Here is a 10,590-nt window from a genome sequence, read left to right on the forward strand (position 1 = left end):
AGTATTTCTCAAACTGTGTTTCAAGAAAACTGGAACTCAAAGATTTTAAAGGATATTCTTTGGGCACAACAAATTAAAAAAAAAAAAAAGGTCTATGGTCTAATTTGAGAAAACCGGATAAACTAAGTTAAACAGGTTTTTTCTTCTTTTCTTTTTTTAATGAAATATAGTTGATTTACAATATTGTGTTAGTTTAAACAGGTTTCTTTATAGGAGAATTTCTCAGGAGCCTTAATAAGCTAATGTGAATTATGATGCTTCAAAGGAAGGGAGATATTTGAAGTTTCCTAGACTTACTTGGTCCATGGAAAGCTTACTGACTCTGTTGTAGAAATTCTATTTTATTTTCCGTTATGCAGTCTGGGGCCTGCTGATACAGGAGATTCTTCATAGATTCTTGTGGCATTTAACTAAGACTTCCTTCCTGATAGTGAAGTCATGCACTTCTAGGGGATCCCTGAAGTATTTCAGCTCTCATGATAGTCGATGTGTCTAATTAACATTCAAATATGAATACTAAAATCTTCTTTTAGGGACTATTCTTCTACTTTCACAAAAAGGGGCAACAAATAGCACAATCACTGGCTAATTTTTTTTCCTTTTTAATTTCTCTGGGGAGATATTTGCTGAATGAATGAACCAATAAATGAGTAGAATGAACTGATGAATTCAAGTCTGTGATGTACAGGTATAACAGAATTTTGTGGAACACACGCTAAAGACGAATCAGTTGGCTGCTTCCCAATGGCCACATCTAGGGCGAGGGATATATGAGGTCTCCACCTGATCTGGTGGGGACCTCCCAGAAAATTGTGAGAAGATGTGGCCTGGAATGAGTCCTGAGGATTAGCCATTTGGGGGCAAAGCTGCACCATATTTAGTGTGCAGAGAACTAAGAGTGAGGACTTGGGCATTTGTTAAAGGGAGGTTGGCAAGCCTATATCCCTTTTCAAAAATCCTAAGAACAGAGGAAAAATTACTGCCTTGGACTGATTTACTTAACTTTAAACCCTAAATGGGATTGAACGTGTCATACGATTTCAATTTTCTTAAATTTACCAAGGCTTGATTTGTGACCCAAGATATGATCTATCCTGGAGAATGTTCCATGAGCACTTGAGAAAAATGTGTATTCTGTTGTTTTTGGGTGGAATGTCCTATAAATATCAATTAAGTCCATCTTGTTTAATGTATCATTTAAAGCTTGTGTTTCCTTATTTATTTTCATTTTGGATGATCTGTCCATTGGTGAGAGTGGGGTGTTAAAGTCCCCTACTATGATTGTGTTACTGTCGATTTCCCCTTTTATGGTTGTTAGCATTTGCCTTATGTATTGATGTGCTCCTATGTTGGGTACATAAATATTTACAATTGTTATACCTTCTTCTTGGATCGATCCCTTGATCATTATATAGTGTCCTTCTTTGTCTCTTGTAATAGTCTTTATTTTAAAGTCTATTTTGTCTGATATGAGAATTGCTACTCCAGCTTTCTTTTGATTTTCATTTGCATAAAATATCTTTTTCCATCCCCTCACTTTCAGTCTGTATGTGTCCCTAGGTCTGAAGTGGGTCTCTTGTAGACAGCATATATATGGGTCTTGTTTTTGTATCCATTCAGCCAGTCTGTGTCTTTTGGTGGGAGCATTTAATCCACTTACATTTAAGGTAATTATTGATATGTATGTTCCTATTCCCATTTTCTTAAATGTTTTGGGTTTGTTATTGTAGGTCTTTTCCTTGTCTTGTGTTTCTTGCCTAGAGAAGTTCCTTTAGCATTTGCTGTAAAGCTGGTTTGGTGGTGCTGAACTCTCTCAGCTTTTGCTTGTCTGTAAAGGTTTTAATTTCTCCATCAAATCTGAATGAGATCCTTGCTGGGTAGAGTAATCTTGGTTGTAGGTTTTTCTCCTTCATCACTTTAAGTATATCCTGCCACTCCCTTTTGGCTTGCAGAGTTTCTGCTGAGAGATCAGCTGTTGACCTTATGGGAATTCCCTTGTGTGTTATTTGTTGTTTTTCCCTTGCTGCTTTTAATATGCTTTCTTTATATTTAATTTTTGATAGTTTGATTAATATGTGTCTTGGCGTGTTTCTCCTTGGATTTATCCTGTATGGGACTCTCTGTGCTTCCAGGACTTGATTAACTATTTCCTTTCCCATATTAGGGAAGTTTTCAACTATAATCTCTTCAAATATTTTCTCAGTCCCTTTCTTTTTCTCTTCTTCTTCTGGGACCCCTATAATTCGAATGTTGGTGCGTTTAATGTTGTCCCAGAGGTCTCTGAGACTGTCCTCAGTTCTTTTCATTCTTTTTTCTTTATTCTGCTCTGCAGTAGTTATTTCCACTATTTTATCTTCCAGGTCACTTACCCGTTCTTCTGCCTCAGTTATTCTGCTATTGATCCCTTCTAGAGTATTTTTAATTTCATTTATTGTGTTTTTCATCGTTGCTTGGTTCCTCTTTAGTTCTTCTACGTCCTTGTTAAATGTTTCTTGCATTTTGTCTATTCTATTTCCAAGATTTTGGATCATCTTTACTATCATTATTCTGAATTCTTTTTCAGGTAGACTGCCTATTTCCTCTTCATTTGTTAGGTCTGGTGTGTTTTGACCCTGCTCCTTCATCTGCTGTGTGTTTTTCTATCTTCTCATTTTGCTTATCTTACTGTGTTTGGGGTCTCCTTTTCACAGGCTGCAGGTTCGTAGTTCCCGTTGTTTTTGGTATCTGTCCCCAGTGGCTAAGGTTGGTTCAGTGGGTTGTGTAGGCTTCCTGGTGGAGGGGACTAGTGCCTGTGTTCTGGTTGATGAGGCTGGATCTTGTCTTTCTGGTGGGCACGTCCACGTCTGGTGGTGTGTTTTGGGGTGTCTGTGGCCTTATTATGATTTTAGGCAGCCTCTCTGCTAATGGATGGAGTTGTGTTCCTGTCTTGCTAGTTGTTTGGCATAGGGTGTCCAGCACTGTAGCTTGCTGGTCATTGAGTGAAGCTGGGTCTTGATGTTGAGATGGAGATCTCTGAGAGATTTTCGCCATTTGGTATTACGTGGAGCTGGGAGGTCTCTTGTGGACCAGTGTCCTGAAGTTGGCTCTCCCACCTCAGAGGCACAGCCCTGATGCCTGGCTGGAGCAGCAAGAGCCTTTCATCCACACGGCTCAGAATAAAAGGGAGAAAAAATAGAAAGAAAGAAAGAAAGAGGATAAAATAAAATAAAATAAAATAAGGCTATTATAATAAAAAATAAGAAAAAAATTATTAAGAAAAAATTTATTAAGAAAAAATTTTTTAAATTTTAGTAAATAAATGTATTAATTTTTTATAATAAAAAATAAGAAAAAAATTATTAAGAAAAAAATTTTTTTAAATTTTTTAAAATAAAAAATAAGGAAAAAATTATTAAGAAAAAATTTATTAAGAAAAAAATTTTTTAAGGAAAAAAAACAACAAAAAAAATGGACAGACCGAACCCTAGGACAAATGGTGAAAGCAAAGCTATACAGACAAAATCTCACCCAGAAGCATACACATATACACTCACAAAAAAAGGAAAAGGGGAAAAATTAATATATCCTGCTCCCAAAGTCCACCTCCTGAATTTGGGATGATTCGTTGTCTATTCAGGTATTCAACAGATGCAGCCACATCAAGTTGTTTGTGGAGTTTTAATCCGCTGCTTCTGAGGCTGCTGGGAGAGATTTCCCCTTCTCTTCTCTGTTCGCACAGCTCCCGGGGTTCAGCTTTGGATTTGGACCCGTCTCTGCGTGTAGGTCGCCTGAGGGCGTCTGTTCCCCGCCCAGACAGAACGGGGTTAAAGGAGCAGCTGCTTCAGGGGCTCTGGCTCACTCAGGCCGGGGGGGAGGGAGCGGTACGGAGGAGGCGGGGCGAGCCTGCGGCAGCCGAGGCCAGCGTGACGTTGCAGCAGCCCGAGGCGCGCCGTGCGTTCTCCCGGGGAAGTTGTCCCGGGATCACGGGACCCTGGCAGTGGCGGGCTGCACAGGCTCCCGGGAGGGACAGTGTGGATAGTGACCTGTGCTTGCACACAGGCTTCTTGGTGGCGGCAGCAGCAGCCTTAGCATTTCATGCCCGTCTCTGGGGTCCGTGCTGATGGCTGCGGCTCGCGCCCGTCTCTGGAGCTCCTTTAAGCGGCGCTCTTAATCCCCCCTCCTCGCGCACCAGGAAACAAAGAGGCAAGAAAAAGTCTCTTGCCTCTTCGGCAGCTGCAGACCTTTTCCCGGACTCCCTCCCGGCTAGCTGTGGCACACTAACCCCTTCAGGCTGTGTTCACGCCGCCAACCCCAGTCCTCTCCCTGCGAGCCGACCGAAGCCCGAGCCTCAGCTCCCAGCCCCGCCCGCCCCGGCGGGTGCGCAGACAAGCCTCTCGGGCTGGTGAGTGCTGCTTGGCGCCGAGCCTCCGTGCGGGAATCTCTCTGCTTTGCCCTCCGCACCCCTGTGGCTGCGCTCTCCTCCGTGGCTCCGAAGCTTCCCCTCTCCGCCACCCACAGTTTCCGCCCGCGAAGGGGCTCCTAGTGTGTGGAAACCTTTCCTCTTTCACAGCTCCCTCCCTCTGGTGCAGGGCCCGTCCCTATGCTTTGTCTCTGTTTTTCCTTTTTTCTTTTGCCCTACCCAGGTACGTGGGGAGTTTCTTGCCTTTTGGGAGGTCTGACGTCTTCTGCCAGCGTTCAGTGGGTGTTCTGTAGGAGCGGTTCCACGTGTAGATGTATTTCTGATGTATCTGTGGGGAGGAAGCTGATCTCCGCGTCTTACTCTTCCGCCATCTTGCCCAGCCCCCTCACTTCTTTATTTTAGGAAATGTCTCCTGAGGGCATCTGATGTGCCAAACTCTGCCAGGTGCTTGGGATTCGGAGATGAGTAAGAAACTGTCTCAGCCCCAGAAAGCTCAGAGTCTAAAAAAGAAGACTCTAAAATGTGAATCCCATGGAGGTAGAGACCTTTGGCTGTTTGGCTCACTGATGAACTTCTGGTGACTACAACAGTGCCAGGCATGTAGTAGGTAGGCAATAAATATTTTTGAGTGACTATTTTGTAGCTGCTCATTTCAATTTCTGCAGTCTCTGGGAGAATAACTGTAGGTTATTTTCTCCGGCAGATCTTTCGTCATAGTGGCTTGAGTTTTTAATGTATTTACTGTTTTTTTTTTTGGTCTTTATCTACTGATGTGTTTATTTCTTTTTTTGGTGATTTTTTAAACCATTTTTAAAATTGAAGTATAGTTAATTTACAATGTTGTGTGTTTACTGACTTTTGATGGTGAGAGAATTGTTAGTAATTTTCCAGACATTTAAGGCACCGTAGGTGGAAATGGAGAGGTGGGGATAGATTTGAGCACTGCTAGGAAATAGGAATTAGCAACTTACTGAAGAAACTGAACAACAAGAAAATAGTGTCAAAAATACCCACTGTGAGATACAAGGGTGACAGGTGCTAGCCCGTCAAGGCTGAATTGATCCTCCCCTCTCCACGGAATGTTCAGGAAGCATTCTAATATCATCTGGTTTTGATTTAACATCCCAATGAATGCCTAATGGAGCATGAATACCCATGTCTCATCACTTTAGGTCTCATTATAAGGTTTAGACTCTGCAGTTGTTCGAATGTGTGATATCAAATATCCTGCTGTGACACCAGCTATTGTGAAAAGCTTCGTATAAAATGAGATTCATAGCTCCTTGTGCCATTTGCTCTGTCCCATTCTCAGAGAATCTGATATCATGTAAAAGATACCCAATACTCTAAAGCATGAAAATAATTTCCAGGATAGAAGAGCTGGCGTTGACTTTTCAAAACTGTTGCAGAAAGCCTGCATTAATACTAGTTTGGTGACTGAGAATGGAGGGCCAATTCTGAAGAGCCTCCTTTGGTCACATGTTGAAGTGGAGAAGATAAGGAAGAGGGGGTGCGTCCTCAGCCACAGTTTATTTTTATTCATTTTTTAAAAATTGAAATATAGTTGCTGTACAATATTATATAAGTTACAGGTGTACAATATAGTGCTTCACAATTTTTAAAGGTTATACTCCATTTATGGTTATTATAAAATATTGGCTATATTCCCCATATTGTACAATATATCCTTGTAGCTTATTTTACTCCTAATAGTTTGTACAACTTCCTTCCCTATCCTGATAATGCCCCTCTCTGCTCTGATAACCTCTAGTTTGTTCTCTATGTCTGTGAGTCTGTTTTTTTGTTGTTGTTGTTATATTCACTAGTTTATTGTATTTTTTAGATTCCACATATAAGTGATATCATACTGTATTTGTATTTCTTTGTCTGACTTATTTCACTTAGCATAACGTCCTCCAAGTCCATCCATGTTGCTGCAGATGGGAAAATTTCATTCTTTTTTATGGCTGAATAGTATTCCATTGCATATATGTGTCACATCTTCTTTAACCAGTGTTATCTGTTGATGGACACTTAGGTTGTTTCCATGTCTTGACAATTGCTGCTATGAATATTGGGGTGTATGTACCTTTTTTTTTTTTTTTAAACATCTTTATTGAAGTATAATTGCCTTACAATGGTGTGTTAGCTTCTGCTTTATAACAAAGTGAATCAGTTATACATATACAATATGTTCCCATTTCTCTTCCCTCTTGCATCTCCCTCCCTCCCACCCTCCCCATCCCACCCCTCTAGGTGGTCACAAAGCACCGAGCTGATCTCCCTGTGCTATGCGGCTGCTTCCCACTAGCTATCTATTTTACATTTGGTAGTGTATATATGTCCATGCCACTCTCTCACTTCGTCCCAGCTTACCCTTCCCCCTCCCCGTGCCCTCAAGTCCATTCTCTACGTCTGCGTCTTTATTCCTGTCCTGCCCCTAGGTTCTTCAGAACCTTTTTTTTAGATTCCATATATATGTGTTAGCATATGGTATTTGTTTTTCTCTTTCTGACTTACTTCACTCTGTATGACAGTCTCTAGGTCCATCCACCTCACTACAAATAACTCAATTTTGTTTCTTTTTATGGCCAAGTAATATTCCATTGTATATATTTGCCACATCTTCTTTATCTATTCATCTGTCTATGGACACTTAGGTTGCTTCCGAAAGCTTAAACAGTCTTGGCAGGTTAGAGAGAGTGGAGAGGGCTGTATTCAGGAAGTAATTGAAAAGAGTATCCCAAAGAGTGGGACAAAGAAAGCATGCATGTGGATCAGAGGTGTAGGAAAGTGTGAGCAAGTGTCCTTTTTATAGCTTAAGTTATTATTATTATTAAGTTCATTTATTTTCCTTCAAGCAACAGGAGAATAAATTGTTTAAAAAAAACTATGTAGAACAAAACTGATGTTCTAATGTTCTAAGAAGAGAATGTAAGCTCATAACAGGGAATGGGGGTAAAGAGGGACAAACATGCACCAAATACCGATATGTACCAGGCACTGGACTAGGCAGTATAATCTGCAAACAAAAAAGAAACAGAAAAAGGAAAGGCAAGCAAGATGAAGGAGACAGGAGTCAGTGAACAGGCACTGACAGGACCAACCAGGAGGAGGAAAGGGTCTCAGTGCACAAAAAGGTGAATTTTGAAAAAGGAATGGCTTAGAAAGTAACTATTAAAGTAATAGTGGAGAAAAACACCCAACTGCAGAATTTCTAGTTTATTGAATTTGAAGGGTATAATGCATTTATGTTTCACAATTATATCCCATTAGGTTAAAAAAAAAAGGAAAAGTACAAATATTTTATCCAAATACTGTATTCAGGAAGGTTTCATTCTGATGTAAATGATTTACTAATTCTAGTTTCTGTATGACCTCTTCTTTTAAAAATGCAATAACTTAAAACTTAAAATTAAAACTAAAACTTAAAGCAAAACAGAAGAGGTTATACACTGCTAAAGACAATTTTGAAAATACATCTAATGAAAGCTGATGCTCAAATAGGTAAAATCAAATACTGAATGATAAAGTAGCAGCCACTGTCAAATGTTAATGGTTTATGCCCCTGAACTTGGAAAAAGATTTAATTGAATAGGATATTTGATCTTAAATGTTTAATAATCACCCAATGAATGTATAATATTATATATACTTATGTTTCTACTACTCCATGCCATTTTCAAATAGCTTCATTGTCATAAGCATTTAGCTTCTACATAAGCATACAGCTACCAACATAATATAACTTGATAATGTATTTGAATTCCATAAGCACCTATTCATTACACATTTGGAAATAATACCTATAACTAACAATTGTCACAAAGTGTCAGTTAATGTCATTAGTCATTTGGAAAATGCTTCACAGTGCCTCATCGTGAGGAAATGTGCTACTCTGAATTGTGGCTTGATGTGTACAGCTCCAGCTGCATGTCTACAGATTATAAATATAATGGGTTTTTTAAAAATAGAGTTATACATTCAGGGAAAAGTAAGTAACTTGAGATAGAAGAATTAGAAAATTGGGTAAGAGAAAAAGTCAAATTGCGTATCAGACAGATTCTCCATTTTCTTCCCCTAGCTGTTTCCCTTTGATCTTGGAGCTGTAGGTAGCAATTTTAAAAATGTGCTTTGTTAGGTGAAATATGCCACATTCCCTTCCTGCACAGGGATATTTATTATTCCACTCCTATTTCTTTTGTGTAATTCACTTCTCTTCCGTGATTCCTTGGCCTGCCGTGTTGTCTGCCTTCAGTGGGTGCAAACGCCCATGTCCCAGGGCTGCGGAGGAGAGCTGTCTGCTCTTGGAGTCTCTGACCCCAAAGGGTCATGTCCATTCTCTTTTTGAGAAATAATAGGCTGTTTTGTGTAGGCTCACATCAGGTTCTTCAGAAAGGTGGGAACCCAGAGCAAACAGATAAGCTATCTGCAGTCATTTCTCTCCGTGTGTTCTCCTCAGCTACAGCAAGTTTCCTCCCATGCAATGCTTCTAAATCCCCTTTTGCAGTCTTTGGAAATGTGGGAGCAGGTGGTGGAGGGAGAAGCCTTTGTGCTCACCTCGTGGGCAGGTTAGGGCAGCAGGGGGTGGGAGGTTTAATGTGTTTTATTTTTTTTTAAGTTTATTTATTTTAGTTATTTATTTTTGGCTGCGTTGGGTCTTCATTGCTGCACGCGGGCTTCCTCTAGTTGCGGTGAGCAGGGGTTATTCTTCGTTGTGGTGTGCGGGCTTCTCATTGCGGTGGCTTCTCTTGTTGCGGAGCACGGGCTCTAGGCGCACGGGCTTCAGTAGTTGTGGCACGTGGGCTCAGTAGTTGTGACTCGCGGGCTCTAGATCGCAGGCTCAGTAGTTGTGGCGCACGGGCTTAGTTGCTCTGCGGCATGTGGGATCTTCCCAGACCAGGCATCGAACCTGTGTCCCCTGCATTGGCAGGCGGATTCTTAACCACTGCGCACCAGGGAAGCCTTAATGTGTTTTAAAAAGAAGTGTTTGGTATATTCTTTTGGGAGACGTCTCCAAACTGTCTTGATGATATGTTTGGCTCTCCATTTCGAAGGCTATGAACCCAACATGTTACTGCTATGGATAACAATACAAGTTTTCTGTGTCCCTTCCCTCCTTCTTAGAGTTTTTCAATATAAACTCAGCGAAAGTGGTGTGAAAAAATACAGACCACAAGCTTTTATTAGATTCTTCTGTAAGCCTCAGTAGGGGCACAACTGGCTGCTTTTGACACAAAATAAAATTACCCAAGAAACTCTTAAAGCAAGACTTTAGAGACCAATAATAATAATTTTAAAAAGATTCTATATGTTGATTACTTGATTACACAAATCTATACATGTGATAAAATGACACAGAACTATGCAATCCCAGTATACCAATGTCAATTTCCTAGTTTCCAACTAGCAGGAAAGTAGAAATACACTTAATGGCCATTGGCGAATGGCCATTTCTGTTTGAGAGTTAGGGCTCCCATATGGGTTAACTGGAAGGGAGAAAACATTATGCCTTCTTCCTTCTCTAGAGTGTATAGGATTCAAGGAAGATGTGAAACATTCTTCCTTCCAGAGAACGTAATGTAATGTAATGTAATATAGCAACTTCCTATTTGGAAATCAGAATAATCATTCTCATTTTTGGATACAATCTAGATAGATCCAGACAAAGTGATGGGGTAATTTCATGTATTTAACGAAAGAATCTTTTTATCTAATTTTTAAAAATCTCACTCTGTTTTCTTTGCCCTTCCCATTGGAGATGGAGACTATATTTGATTACTATGCTTTAGGGCCAGGGATGCTAGGAGTCTCTGTTCCCTAAGCAATCTAGCAATTTAAATAAGTTGCCCATGACAGAGCCTTGATTTTTCATTAGGGAGAAGACACAGAAGCAGTTAATTCCAGCTCCACACACCAGACTAATGGGGGTGTTGAGGCAGCAAGAGGGGTCGTGGCCCTCAGTATCCCGGAGAGCCAGTCAGTGCCTGACTAGGTAAGTACCACATCCAGGTGCATCCTCTGTGCTTAGTACCACTTATTTCACATTCATGCTTCTGATTACTGACCGTGTGAAACAACTTACACTTACTTCCAAAATATTTATTTGGCGATATCTTAATATAACTTTTCTTTCAGAGATTCTTCCCTCTGTGTTGAGATTGTAATAAGGATCAAATATGATAAGGGAT

At 40.4% G+C, this 10,590-nt stretch overlaps 1 long non-coding RNA gene across 1 annotated transcript; it reads right to left on the minus strand.

Moving 5' to 3' along the window:
• Positions 1 to 493: 493 nt before the first annotated feature.
• On the minus strand, positions 494 to 9,518 carry LOC309661657. Its single transcript, XR_014264145.1, has 2 exons — positions 6,489 to 9,518; positions 494 to 1,455 (listed from the first exon to the last, which is right to left on the minus strand). It is a non-coding gene; the product is annotated as an uncharacterized lncRNA (long non-coding RNA).
• Between the last annotated feature and the right edge of the window lie 1,072 nt (positions 9,519 to 10,590).

This window comes from Balaenoptera physalus (genome assembly GCF_965194825.1).
Source record: "Balaenoptera physalus genome assembly, chromosome: 5".
Classification (NCBI taxonomy): domain Eukaryota; kingdom Metazoa; phylum Chordata; class Mammalia; order Artiodactyla; family Balaenopteridae; genus Balaenoptera; species Balaenoptera physalus.